General features: G+C 42.2%; 1 protein-coding gene across 2 annotated transcripts in view; it reads right to left on the bottom strand.

The window, feature by feature from the left end:
• The window catches only part of llgl2 (LLGL scribble cell polarity complex component 2), a 101,026-nt gene extending 89,338 nt beyond the window's left edge, over positions 1 to 11,688 (bottom strand). For both annotated transcript variants that reach the window (XM_043714552.1, XM_043714553.1), the window contains exons 1-2: positions 11,537 to 11,688; positions 3,904 to 3,963 (exon numbers count right to left, since the gene is read on the bottom strand). The gene's annotated coding sequence lies outside the window, so the exon portion shown is untranslated. The remainder of the gene's footprint in view (positions 1 to 3,903; positions 3,964 to 11,536) is intronic.
• Between the last annotated feature and the right edge of the window lie 3,053 nt (positions 11,689 to 14,741).

Here is a 14,741-nt window from a genome sequence, read left to right as displayed (position 1 = left end):
CCTGCCCAAAAACCATCCATTAACCACAGCTTTAATTACTTTGCACAGAAAGGTCACTAGGCTTGAAAAACTATTTGGTCTACACAGATGCTGCTAGGTCAGAGTATCTCCGATAATTTCTGCTTTTGTTTCATATTTTCACAATCTGCAGTTCTTTGTTTATTTTCAGTTTCTAGTCATTCAGCTAATTTCACATCCTTCGGGTCCTTATCACTTTTGTTGCGTGAGCTACACCTTCACTCAAATTTGATGCTTTCCAACATATGAAACATTCTTTGAATGTTCTTGTGCAGCACATGAACTACACTGTCCTGTTAACATTTGCCTCCTCAAAAAACCTAAACTTAAACAATTCTGAAATCCATACTGGTTTTCCTTAATTAACTTGCATTTGTCTAAGAGATTTGTTTCTTTTCCTACATTGTTGATTCAACATTCTTCATCACCAAGTTAAACTGACTGGTCTGATGTTTGTCTTTTTTTTGGGAAGGGTTCTTTTTTTAAAAAAAAAAAAAAGATTCTCTGGTCCTTTAGAACCACCTGAAATATCTTGAAGTTAGTACAATTACTTTTTATTTACACATGGAGAATCCTTGACATTAATCCAGCTCCCAGAGAGTGAACAGAACTTCTGACACTCCTGTTTGTTTCTTTTTACCTCCACACTACTGCCTAACTGCAGTAGTGCTTATTTTTCCCCCCTGCACTCATGCTGTGCGTGTGCAGGTGCAAGACACAGTGAAAGACAAGGTGCACAAATCTTTATTCAATTCCCACCACCAGGCAGGAAACACCCAAGTGGCCAGTGACAAGCAGTGCCCTTCACATCAAAGGGCAATGCTGTGTGATCAAACAGTGAAGGGGAGGGCAGGGATTAAATCAAAATAGAATTGGAATTAAATCAAAATAACGCGCTCCACTCCCTGCAGTGCCCACCTCTCCTTCAACAGCTCAAGGGTGTTGATGGACACCGCATGCTCCTTCTGTAGAGACATCCGGAAGAGTGGCAGGCAATTGGCCCGAGTGACCCCCTCCACGGCCCCCTGCCTGGACCTGTTTATGGCCATTTTGGCCAGGCCCAGGAGCACAAGGCTGTCTTCAGACCTGCCCTCCCCCTTCCGTACCGGATGTCCGAAGATCAGGAGTGGGGGACTGAAGTTTAACCAAAAACAGAAGGAGGAGGTTTTTGAGGAAATCAAAAAGGGAATGCAAGCGCCTACACACCATTTATACATGGTCCATGCACTCCACAACACCACAGAACAAGCAATTGGGCTGGGAGTCCGTGAACCACCGCAATCTGCGGTTGCAGGGGACCGCTGCATGCAGTGCCCTCCACCCCAGATCCCCAAGAGAAAGGGGGGGGGAGAACATTCCTGTCAGCCAGGGCTTCCTGATTGGACCAGATTAACAGCTCCCCATAAGGGAATTCATATTTTATGATGTCTACCTGTTAGCCTCATCACAACCACTACACCACCTTGGACTCCAAATTTATTTGCTACAGACCCATTTTTACCACGTTGCAAATCAGCTTTCCTCCAGTTATTCTTCCTCTACTTTTGGTCGATTGCTCACCAAGACCTTATGAAGAATGATCACTACTCTTAAAATATTCTGACACTTGGTACATTTTGCTCACTTCATTGCCAAAAACCAGGTCTCAAAGTTCTCACAGGACTGGGAAAATACTGTAGAAATTCTTGACAGCATTTTAGGTACTCCTGTCCCTTACACAACAATGACTATCCAAACATGGATGAGGAAAGTCCGTTATAACTGCATCATGATTAATAATACATTTGTAATTTGCTCTTTTACCTTCCTCCAACCAGTTGATAACCTAGACACAACACTAAGCAATAAACTTGCACCATTTTTATTCCTTAGCTCTAGCCAAATGGATTCTATTCTTGACCACTCTGCTGTATTCTCTCTCCAGTACTGCAACACTGCTTAAAACCAATAAAATAGTCATGTCACCAAATCATCCTTGCCCATCTTTCCTGAGCCAGTAATACCCAATCCTTCATTTCAGCCAAGTCAGGTTTAGAATTCACAACTTCTTACTCAGACCTCACCTAAAAAAAAGGTTGCTTCCTACTCTTGTACTAATTCAAAACTGGTATTTTGTGCACATCGGTATTTCTGATATTACGACCTTCTGATCCCTACACAGCCGCTAACTAAGTTTACTGACCATTCCATTACTGGGAAAAATCCTACGAACCCATCACCACTCATTTAGTCCTTGCCCATGTACCCCTGCAACAACAGAATAAGCTGTCCTGCCACAGACCTGGCTCAGGTTAACGTCCACAAAGGGACTAAATCACTCTCAATATTCACAGCTGAGGAAAAAAAATGTATTCAGGAGACTCCTTCAGTACCTGTCCATTGATCATGAGGAATTCAAAAAGCACTTATTTCTTCTCTTCCTGTACATTCTTAAGCTGTGGGGATGACTACATCTTATAAAGATGCTATCCTCACAGCTCTCAGCCTCAGTGTTGCAGTGATATCAACTGTATCTTCAAGCCTCAGAAGTTGAACAACAAGCACACAATCTCATTATTCTTAGTGCAGATCATTCACCTTTCCCATACACTGAATATAAACAAATCAATCTTCAAATGCCCTCTGATATCTCAACTATATTGCCAGGTGATGCATTCCAGATAGAGTGGTTTTCAGAAATCATTTGAAAATCAATAAATCTACACCTGAACGTCCAATCATTTGGGAAACAAGAACAGCTCCTCACCATCTATTCTTCAGTCTCTCAAAAAGAATTTGAAAGCCTTTTGACATGTCCTCTTAAAACTTGCCTTCTCCAATCTGTTCTTATTACAGAAGATTCTCAACTTGCAAACTATTCTTCTGTACTCAGAGATTCACGTGCTTCCTATCAAGTGTGCCACCCAGAATCTACACAATGCTCCAGCTGAAGTCTAATAAGTGTCAGACATAGGTTTAACATAACCCTTTCTTTTGCATCCCTATCAATAAAACCTCTGTCTAAAAGGAGACAGAAAAGTGTCAGCCTTGCAAATAAGGCTAGATTAGAATGAATGCACTCCACTGAATCATCCACTGGTTTCAAATAATCTACATAGGCAGCTGTTCTCCACTAAAACACATCTCCCAGCAAAGATTGCATCAGAAGATTATTTCTAACACTTTGTGATCATTACTCATCTAGGAGTAATACTTTCAGTGACTCCATTCCAAACTAAAACTTTCCTTTAAGTGTCTGTAGATTACTTTATTGAATTAACGATGGACCAAGCAAGGGGGGGGGGGGGGGGGGGGGGAGATTATCTCTTGCCCTAACCCATTTTGGGGATGGGACAGGGCTATAGGTCAAGGGACGTAATATGAACCCAGGACACCAAAGGAGCTCTTTGCTATTGTTCCCCACTAAGGTGTGTGACAGTTGGCTAAGCTGGAAGCTCAGCATGATAAGACCTTTCTTTTAACCATCTGTTCAAAATTAGGTAGGCACCAAAAGGATTTAGATTAAGTATTTTGAAAAAAAAACACTTTAACTGAACAGAAAGCCTACTAGGGAGTGCTTCCACTTCACATCACAATTTAAACTGCTTTGCAAGAAAATTTGACACAAGGAATAGGACCTATGGGCCACAAGAGTCACCTGTTCTATCAACCATGCACAACTACCACAACGATCAACTCTGCCTTCTCCCCTCAGGGCAGCAATGCTGTTAATTTCACTTAACAGGATTCAAAGTGCATTTTAGGCAACAGGAAAACTACTCGATCTGCTATAGATTGCAGAGTGGAAAATTCCTCACATAGTAACACAATTTACTCACAAAGAAAGCAGCATAATGAAATGATTAGCCATCTGGGATTAGAATTAAATTACAGCAAGATACTTACTCTGACCCAACTGTTGATCAGTTTATTCAGTTAAAATCAAGTCAATTTGCATCATGGTCACTGTAGATGAAAAACAAAAATGATCAATGATTCACTAGATTTCTCATTCAATGGTTCACAAGTTTAAGAAGGTATTCCGACAGTCCATGCAGGACATGCATTTACTAAAGTGCAAGAACATCAATATTTATCATGGACTAAGGACACAGAAAGGAGCAGCATTAATTAGTACACCAACACAGGAGTGACTGTACAATAGGTAGCAGTCCTGGACATTGCAGGCTCAGAATTTTAAACACGGAGATAGGGTTTTTTAAAAAAAAAATAAATGTTACCACAAAGACAGCCTTATAGTTTGTACTGAACTGCCTGATATTTAAAGACAATTTTACAGAGTAAACAAGTGACACAAGCAGCATTATTTGGAAATTACTCGCAGCAATACGGAAAATAACCCAGTGATTGATTCTCAGTTCAAGCAGGTACTTTCCAAAGCTCAAGATGCCAATAAGCCAGTCATAAATATCTCATTAATCAGGAACACTACTGCACAGGTCCAAACATGCCTAATGACAACAGGCACCGGTATTTCATACATGGACTGCAAGGCTGCGCTTACAGATACACTAACATGAAGAGAAGTTGGGATGTCATGTTGAGGCTGTGCAGGATGTTGGTGAGACTACTTTTGGAATATGCATACAGTTCTGGTAATCCGGTTATTGGAATGATATTCTTAAATTGGACAGAGTTCAGAAGAGATTTATTAGGATGTTGCAGGAATGGGGGTTTGAGTTAAAGGATAAACTAGGACGTTTTTCCCTGGAGTGTAGGAGGTTGAGGGCTGACCTTTTAGAGATTTATTAAATCATAAAAGGGAATAGTTAAGGTGAATACAAGGGGCCTTTCCCTAGGATGGGGGGGGGGGGGGGGGGGGGGAGTTCCAAACTCAGATGAAAGGAGAAAAAAAAAGGGTCTTCATGGGCAATCTTTTCCACACAAAGGATGGCTCATGTCAAATCAACTGCCAGATAAAGTGGTGGATGCAGGTACAGTTACAATGTTTGAGAGACATTTGGAGAGGTTAATTAATGGAAAAGAGGAAGTGGTGGAGGCTGGTACAACTGCAACTCTTAAAAAGGCATTTGGACGGGCATATGAATAGCAATATGAATATATATATATGGAGAGATAAGGGCCAAGTGCTGGCAGGTGGGACTAGATCGGGTTGGGATATCTGGTCAGCGTGCACGGGTTGGACCGAAGGGTCTATTTCCATGCCGTACATCTCTATGACTATTTGTAGGGATGTGGGCCAGGCAAGTGGGACTAATTTAGTTTGGGAATATGATCAGAGTGGACTAGTTGGATCAAAGGGTCTGTTTCCATTCTGTATGATTCTATGACTCTAATTTCACAAAATTTGACATCTACGATTCCCATGCTAGCCATTTATGCATTTATTTCGCACTTCTTTCTCTATAAGCCATGCCCTTCATAGTAATCAGTGTCTGCTGATCTGTGGTTCGCGGAGGCAATAAATATGGGGGGTGGGGATAAAGAACCACTAAGATTTAAGTCCTTGAATAGACCCAGGTACCCAAAATACCCAGGTATTCTTCTGACTGAAGTTTAAACCCTTGTGAATGAATCAGGGAACTTGCACCTTAAGGAAAGCCTAAGTATAAAATGGAAACCTTTTATTACATGGTTTAAAAATTGTAATGTCTCCAGCACTTGCTTTGATTAGAGCTCTTGGAATTGTATAATGCATGGCAGAAAGGTGCTATAGGGGAGGTAATTTTTAATAATACTATCATAACTGGTGTGGGAACAACTGAAAGTGAAGAGAAATCACAAAAGCAGCACTTGGAACTCAAAAGTGGATAAGACAGTTTGGAGCACTTTTGCCTCTGTCATGAAGTTCTAAGTCTAAGTCATACTACATGGCGGGACTAGATTGAATTGGGATATCCAGTCGGCCTGGACAAGTTGGACTGAAGGGTCTGTTTCCATGCTATACATCGCTATGACTCTATGACCTGATAAAAATCAAGATTGACACTCCAGAGAAACAATACATTTCTCAACATCAATCAGCTAGACACTGTACAAACAAGATTTAATGGAATAAATTCTAGCTCAAATTGATAATTACAGCATAACGAGCAAGCTGAAACATATTCAAAACATTATATATTTCATTAAATATAAACGATTTCCAAAGAGTGCAATCAACGAGAAAATAAAAATGTGTGACACTGACCCTCAAGACAATGTGTGGCAGATCACGAATGGCCGCATTGCACACTGAGCATACATACAACATAGAAGCTAATGCATGGGTAGACTGCACTGTGGAGACTTGAAAATACAGCAATATGTATCGAAGCACTCATATACAAGGTCTATTCAAGGACTTAAATCTTAGTGGTTCTTTATCCCCACCCCCCATATTTATTGCCTCCGCGAACCACAGATCAGCAGATACTGATTACTATGAAGGGCATGGCTTACAGAGAAAGAAGTGCGAAATAAATGCATAAATGGCAAGCATGGGAATCGTAGATGTTAATTGTCATTCCCATTGCTGCATTGACAGGTGCTGATGTTCACTAGAGGCTAGAGAGGGCTGAGGTAAAGACCCAAGACACTGTTTTGACTAAGAGCAAGAGAGAGAGAGTTAGCACAAGCACAAATGCCCTGACAATATTTATTCTTTTCAAACCAAATAGATGTTCTGGTGATGATCCTAAGGCTGACTGTGGGATATTGCTCAGAAGATTGGCTGCAGTGTTTTCTTTCCCACAGTGGTGACCACATTTCAAATGTACATCATCGACAATCAAGTTCATAACAGCTCTGAAGTCACATGCTCCCGAACTTGTTGTGCACCTAGCCAAGCTGTTCCAATACAGCTACAACACTGGCATTTCAACGAGCCACCACACACTGCAGCACAGAGGAACCAGGCAGAGCAGAGGAAAATCACCTATACATCATATTCAAAAAGACGGATACCCAATGAACACAGTCCACCGATTTCTCAGCAACAAACCCAAACAAGCGGACAAAACGCATCCAAAAACCCTAGCCATTCTCCCCTACACCAAAGGCATCTCAGAAACGACTGAGAGACTACTCAGAGCCCTTGGCATCATGTGGCCCACAAAATCCACCAACACACAAACAGCAGCTCATTAACTTGAAAGACTTGATACAGATAATAAGCAAAACTAATGTCATTTACAAAATACCATGCCAGGACTGTAGCAAACACGGCATTGGACAAATAGGCAGAAAACTAGCCAGTAGGATACATGATCGGTTAGTCACAAAACGTGACGACCCATTCTGACTAGTATCCTTACATACAGATGAGGAAGGACACCACTGACTAGATAAACACATCCATCCTCAGACAAGTCAAAGAGAGACATGAGAATTCTTACAAGCATGGCATTCCAACCAGAACGCTATCAACAAACATGGACTTGGATCCCATTTTCCACCCAGAGAGGAAAAAAAAGTAAAATGACATCACCATAGGAAATGACATCACCAACCCATGGAAACCCAAGCATATAAATAGAAAGCGGGCTTCATCCAGAGGCACACTGAAGTAGTTACCTAGTTTGGTGACCATACATCCAATAACAAACCTTCCAGCTCAGCAAGCAAACCTACATCCACATTGGCATCTACCTGATGTGGAAAATTGGCCAGGTGTGTCCTGTATACAAAACGCAAGATAAACACAATCCTGCCAAAAACTCTGGGTCTACTGTCAATCCATGTAATGGAATCACTATCAAACATCACTTGCTTAACAGTAACCGGATCATCAAAACTCAGTTTGGGTTCTGTCAGAGCCACTCTGCTCCTGATCTCATTAGAGCCAGAGTTCAGAGTTCAATCAGGAACAAAAAATGCTGAATTCTAGAGGAGACGCGATTTACCTGGGCAAATGCTGCCCTGATGTCAAGGAGTTGCAACACAATTGGAGTCAATTGGGAATCGGAGGTAACTCTGCTGGCTGAAGTCATCTCAAGTACAGAGGAAGATGGTTATGGCTGTTGGAGATCATATATCTGCGCAAGGACATGACTGCCAGAATTCCTCAGTTTTTTGTTTTAAAAAAAAAGTGTAGATACTTCTGAAAATCAACATGTATAATCCATCTCTGAACATCTCTGGAGAAGATGGGACTTGAATGCAGGCTTACTGGCTCAGAAGTAGGGACATTAACACTGCACCACACAACACCTCAAACATTGTTCAAAGCGATTACTTTTCTTTCAGCATAAAGTCGTATGTGGAGATTCGAGCAGCCTGCGACTGCTCAAGTGAAATAAAGATCATTTAAGAAGGGATACCAGAAATACAGACAGCTCGTGAAATACATAGGGGATCAAAATTGGCCAGAAAGCAAAGTATGCTGGGAATGCTTGAGCCAAGACAGACAAGTGATAATTCTGCCTAAGGACAAGTCCATGCAAGATCCTAGCCCAGACAACTGAAACCAGAGAGGTATCAAAACACATCAGGAAGCATAAAAGGGCAATTCAAACCTTCCTGACAAACAAACACCACTATTGGGGCAGACATACTTCAGTAAGACAAAAGAACAGGTATATACTGTGGGATGAAACCACCCTTCAAGGCCAAAGAGCAGACATAACAGGGTCACTGTTAAGCAGGGCAGAGAACCACAGCAGCATTTCACTGTGATAAAGCCAATTAATTTTATCTCTGATGGGTCAATTTCTTGTCAAGTTCCAGAAGGTAGCCAGGAGACTACAAGAATTCACACGGCAGGACTGGAGGTAACCCCACACTCTAGCCTAATGGTACATCGAGATACAGCTGTAGCCAGAGCAGCTTGCCTTCTGACCAGAGAGATAATCAATTCATGAATAGGAACATATTGAATAGTTTGGCAGACTCGCAAATGAGGATCTGGGAAGCATTTTAAGCTTCTAAAAGAATTGGATAGTACAAAAGAGAGTTGTTAAAAGTGTCAAGTTTAACTCATAAATGTTACTGTCTTCAAATAAAGTTGTGACCTGGTTCACTGACTGAGGACTCATGCAGTGAAGTCCTTTCCTGATAAATGCTAAGGTCCTGGGTAAGTTAATATTGTGTACACTGGTTGAGGAGTCTGCAGGGTCCTAGACACCCTGTTCACAAATAATTGCTCAAAGTACAGCACTATTCACAGCTAAGAGTTATCAATATTCAAATACAGCACAGACTGAGAAATGCCCAGGATTGGACAATACGCTGTATTGAGAAAACTAGTGAAGCACAAGTTCCAAATAGCCTCCAGAACCCTATTAACAAACGAACCGAATATCCTCCAGACCCACTGAAGACAACTGGGAAGATAACTTTGCGTTAACATTTTGGCTACAGTAGAGAAGGAAAAATTGTGATTCTACTGTGCCTTGACTGCTTCAGCATTACATGTAGATCACACAAAAAAAACCAACCTTGCGTTTTAAACCAACACAAACTGATCGCAATCTGCGAGCTACTCCATTTTTTTGAAATTCAAGATAATAATGGGATTTTGTATGGTCTCTGCCATTTTTAAAACCCTTGACCTTCAACCAGAACTTGCCTGACATGATCAGAAATGATACTGCCAGATCTGCTGATGATTCCCAACATCTAGTTACAAAACAAAATTTTTGCTCTTTTGAATTAATTTTGATTAGCTTGCATACTTCTGCACTCTTGATACAAGCTTCGATCTGACAGTACATAAATGTAATAGACTGAAATGTCATTTAGCAAGGAAGAGTTTTACAAATCTTTACGATTAGAGAGCATGTATACTTGCCCTAACTTTCACAATGGAGTTGTGGGTATCAAAACTCCCCTCCCTCCTGGAGAAAACAAAAAGAGACCCAAGAACAGCTGAACCACCTTCAATTCAAATATATTCTTCCTCAAACATGAAGCCCAAAACTACTCAAAGTACTCCAGGTCTGGTCTCACTAGAGCCCTCTATAATTGTATCAAGACTTTTTCAATTCTTGTATTCAAACTCACTTGGCAACAAATACTAACACACCATTTGCCTCATTGACTTGTAGATGATAGCGGAAACAATGTTCGACATGCCTTGTACAGACAGCCAAACTTCTTAGAAAAAAAAAAATCACTCAAGTAGTATGATTTAATATTTAAAACTAAAGAGAATAACCTTATTTCCCAACATTGTCTGAGGGGCGACCTTATAGAGGTTTACAAAATTATGATGGGCATGGATAGGATAAACAGACAAAGTCTTTTCCCTGGGGTGGAGTCCAGAACTAGAGGGCATAGGTTTAGGTTGAGAGGGGAAAGTTATAAAAGGGACTTAAGGGGCAACTTTTTCACACAGATGGTGGTACATCTATGGAATGAGTTACCAAAGGAAGTGGTGGAGGCTGGTGCAATTGGTTTGGAGGGATATGGGCTAGGTGCTGGCAGGTGGGACTAGATTGGGTTGGGATATCTGGTCAGCATGGATGGGTTGGACTGAAGGGTCTGTTTCCATCCTGTACATCTCTATGACTCTATTATACACCATGTGCCATCCAGTTGCTCAGTCATTTTCTGGGCATAGCACATCCCCGTATATATGCAGTATCCAGTACTTGATATCATAATTTAAAGCAAATCAAGAAAAAAAAGTTATAGTGGTGAAGTACAACTGGATATAGCACACATAAAAAGCAATGCTGCATTTTCAGACACTACAAGGGCAACTTGTAGATAAGAAAAAGGGGCTAAGATTAGATGATTGGGAGGGGGTGGTGTGGAGAAGAAATCACCTTGAAGCAGGAAAAAAATGCCATTTTAAACACCTGTCAAGCTGGGACTTGTTAGCTCAAAACAGAATTATTAAGTACAGTCCCACTATTATACATCTCTAATAGCTCAATAAACACAAGTTGGAGTAAAATTCTATGGTAATCTTTTCAAAAACCTACAAGGTCAAAACAGGACAACGAATGTTCATTGGAGTTTACAAATCATAAAACCACTTTCAGTATGATGGCAGGGCAGAAACCTGTTGACGGAATTCACACATGGACTTATGGGAAACGAAAGCACAGATTTGGGATTACAGTCATGTCAACAATCTGGCAACTACTTTGTGACAAAACTGGGAGAGCTGATGTGGTGCAAACCCATGAGTCGGGGCCCAGGTTCAAATCTCATCCACTCTAGGTGTGCAACTTCGTTTTTGGACAAGTTCATTTAAGAAAAAAATACTAATCTGGTTTTATTATCCAGTTGATCGCGAACCTGATTTGTAATTCATTACACAAGTAGTTGTCCATTACCCAAGCAATTACCTACTATTAAGATAATTAGTAACTACTGATCGTCTGGTCAGCACAAATATGCATATTGAGTTTGGCCTGGTTAACGGGAACCAGACTAGCCGCCATCTCCCGTGCCTGTAGTAAGCTTGACTCAGTCCCCGCTCATGGCTGTGCAATTGAACCCCAGGGCAAGCCTGCTACCCCGGGCCCAGAGCGGCTCACAGCCGCAGGTTTCCTCGCCGGTGGTGAGAGAGAGGGTGTGGTTGGATTACCCAAGCCGCGCCGATCTTCTCGGACCCTCCCGGTTTTACCTGAGCTCCGGAGTGGTACTGACTGCCTCGCTTCCCCCGCTCACAAGGCGAGCCCCCTGGCGCTAGGCCGGCAGGTGTGGCCGCCAGGTAAACCTCTTAAAGGGCCCGCACCGCTCATACCACGCGCAGCCGCAAAGTGCAACGGCCAACCGCTCAGCTCCCCTTGAACCCACCTCTTAAAGGGACAGCGCCAGGCTTATCCGAGGCAGCAAACATCAAACAGCGAGTTTAGTTTCTTTACTAAACAGGGCGAGGGATAATCCAGAACAAGAATAATTAATTGGTGGAAAGTCATTCCGGGACTGGGGTAAGAATGGAACTGACCCAGGAGAAAGTGAGGATGATTATTCCTGATGAAGGGCTTATGCCCGAAACATGGATTCTCCTGCTCCTCGGATGTTGCCTGACCTGCTGTGTTTTTCCAGCACCACACCCTCGACTCTGGAACTGACCCAGTTAAATTGAATTCAAAGATTGGCAGGGAAAAAATTGACTAACTAATGTAATACCTCAATACAAGAGATAGTTCGGACACAGGAACAATCAGGTGAAAACCTAACAAATTAAGAGCTGCCTCTATACCAGAAATAGAGATTGAGATGAAGGAGTGTGTTTGTGACAGATGGAAATTAAATAATACAATGGAGCACCGGCTGAATGTACAAGGTTCAGACAGGTCAAAAACCAAATAGGAGAAGCAAAGAGAGAGTATGAAAAGAGATTGGCAGCCAACATAAGGGAACCTTAAAGTCATCGACTGGCATTTATGTAGTTAAAAGGGAGCTAAATGGAGGAGTCAATTAAATATGGACCAAAAAGGGTATTTTATGTATAGAGTGGGGGCATAGTTTGAGTTATTAAATTAATACTTTGCACCTGTCTTTCTCAAGGAAGAAAATGCTCTGTAGGTCAGCCCTAATGCCATATCCTGAACTACTGTAGTCCACATGATGTAGATACTTCCTCAATACTGTTAGGAATAGATTTTCAGAATTTTGACACTGTGAAAATCAATCAATGGCAGGATGTTTCAAGTAAGGACGGTATGTTGGAGAAAGTGCTGTTACCATTTCCTTGCTGCCCTTCTCTTTTCAAGTGGCAAGAGTATGAGTCTGGAAGGGACTGTCAAAGGAGGCTTGACAGATTTTTGCAGTGCATCGTATAGCTGGTACAGACTTCTGCCAGTGTACTTTTGTGGTAAGGAAATTAATGATTACATTGGTAGATAGGGTATCAATCAAGCAGGGTACTTTGTCATGGACGGTGTTGAGTGTTGATGGAGATGCATGTATCTGGAAAAGTGAAGAGTATTTCATCATGTTCCTGACTCATGTGTTATAGATAATGGACATACCTTGAGGAGTGAGGGCATGAATTACTTGCTGCAGAATTCCTAGCCTCTGACCTGCTCTTGTTACCACAGTATTTATGTAGTTGGTACAGTTCAGTTTCTGAGTTGAAAAATGTGGTGCTGGAAAAACACAGCAGGCCAGGCAGCATCTGAGGAGCAGGAGAATCGACGTTTCGGGCATAAGCCCTTCTTCACGAATGAGGCTGGTGTGCCAAGCGGGCTGAGATAAAAGGTAGGGGGGAGGGAATTTGGGGGAGAGGCGCTGGTAATACGATATTCCCAGCGCCTCTCCCCCAAATTCCCTCCCCCCTACCTTTTATCTCAGCCCGCTTGGCATACCAGCCTCATTCCTGAAGAAACTTAAAAATGTGTTGCTGGAAAAGCGCAGCAGGTCAAGCAGCATCAAAGGAACAGGAGAATCGACATTTCGGGCATAAACCCTTCTACGTCGATTCTCCTGTTCCTTTGATGCTGCCTGACCTGCTGTGCTTTTCCAGCAACACATTTTTAAGCTCTGCTCGCCAACATCTGCAGTCCTCACTTTCTCCTCATTCCTGAAGAAGGGCTTATGCCCGAAACGTCGATTCTCCTGCTCCTCGGATGCTGCCTGGCCTGCTGTTTTTTTCCAGCACCACATTTTTCAACTCTGGTACTCCAGCATCTGCAGTCCTCATTTTCTCACAGTTCAGTTTCTGGTCAATGGTTAAAACCAAGATGTTGATGATGGTGGATTCAGTGACAGTAATGTCATTGAACGTCTGTGGGAGACAATTAGATTCTTGTTGGAAATCATTATTTACTGAAATCCCTGTGTGGCATGAATGTTCCTTCCTACTCAACTGCACAAGCTTGAATGTTGTCTACATCTTATTGCCAAATGGGCACAGACTATTTCAGTATTTGAGGAATCGTGAGTTGTGCAGAACATTGTGCAATCATTAGAGAACCTCTCCACTTCTGACCATAGGATGGAAGGAAGGCCATTGAAAATTACGATCCTGAAAAACTCCTCCTGTGACGTCCTGCAGTGGAGTGGTGAGACAATTGACCTCCGACAGTCACAACCTTCCTCCTTTGTGCTTAATATGACTCCAACCTCTGATGATATTTCCTAATTCTCCTTGGCATGGTCAAATGCTACCTTAATGTGGACAGCAGTCACTCACCTCACCACTATAATTAGGCTTTGATCCATTGGGCCTAGGCTGTAATTAGATCTGGAGCTAAGTGGCCCTGGCAGAATCTAAAGTGAACATTGGTCAGCAAGTTGGATTGCCACTTGACAGCACAAAGATACTTTTCATGCCTTCTCTGAGATGAGCTGATAATTAATCATTTTTATTTCTTTTGCATCTTTTGGACAGATATCTTTGAACAACTTTCCACAGTGACACAATTGCCAGTGTAGCAGCTGTAATGGAGCACCTTGTCAAGATGCATGCTTAGTTCTGAAGAATAGGTCTTGGGCACTACTTCTGGGATATTGTTAGAACCCATTGCCTTTGTTGCATTTAGTGCATACAACTGTTTCTTGGTATCACATAGAGTGAATTAAATTGGCTAAATACACCTATAAGGAGAAAGTGAGGTCTGCAGATGCTGGAGATCAGAGCTGGAAATGTGTTGCTGGAAAAGCGCAGCAGGTCAGGCAGCATCCAGGGAACAGGAGAATCGACGTTTCGGGCATAAGCCCTTCTTCAGAAATGGGGAAAGTTTGTCCAGCAGGCTAAGATAAAAGGTAGGGAGGAGGGACTTGGGGGAGGGGCGTCGGAAATGTGATAGGTGGAAAGAGGTCAAGGTGAGGGTGAAAGGTCAGACTGGGGTGGGGGCGGAGAGGGCGGGAAGAAGATTGCA

The sequence above is a fragment of the Chiloscyllium plagiosum genome, chromosome 24, assembly GCF_004010195.1.
Source record: "Chiloscyllium plagiosum isolate BGI_BamShark_2017 chromosome 24, ASM401019v2, whole genome shotgun sequence".
Classification (NCBI taxonomy): domain Eukaryota; kingdom Metazoa; phylum Chordata; class Chondrichthyes; order Orectolobiformes; family Hemiscylliidae; genus Chiloscyllium; species Chiloscyllium plagiosum.
Note: the sequence above shows the minus strand (reverse complement) of the source record. Positions and strands in the feature narration are given on the sequence as shown.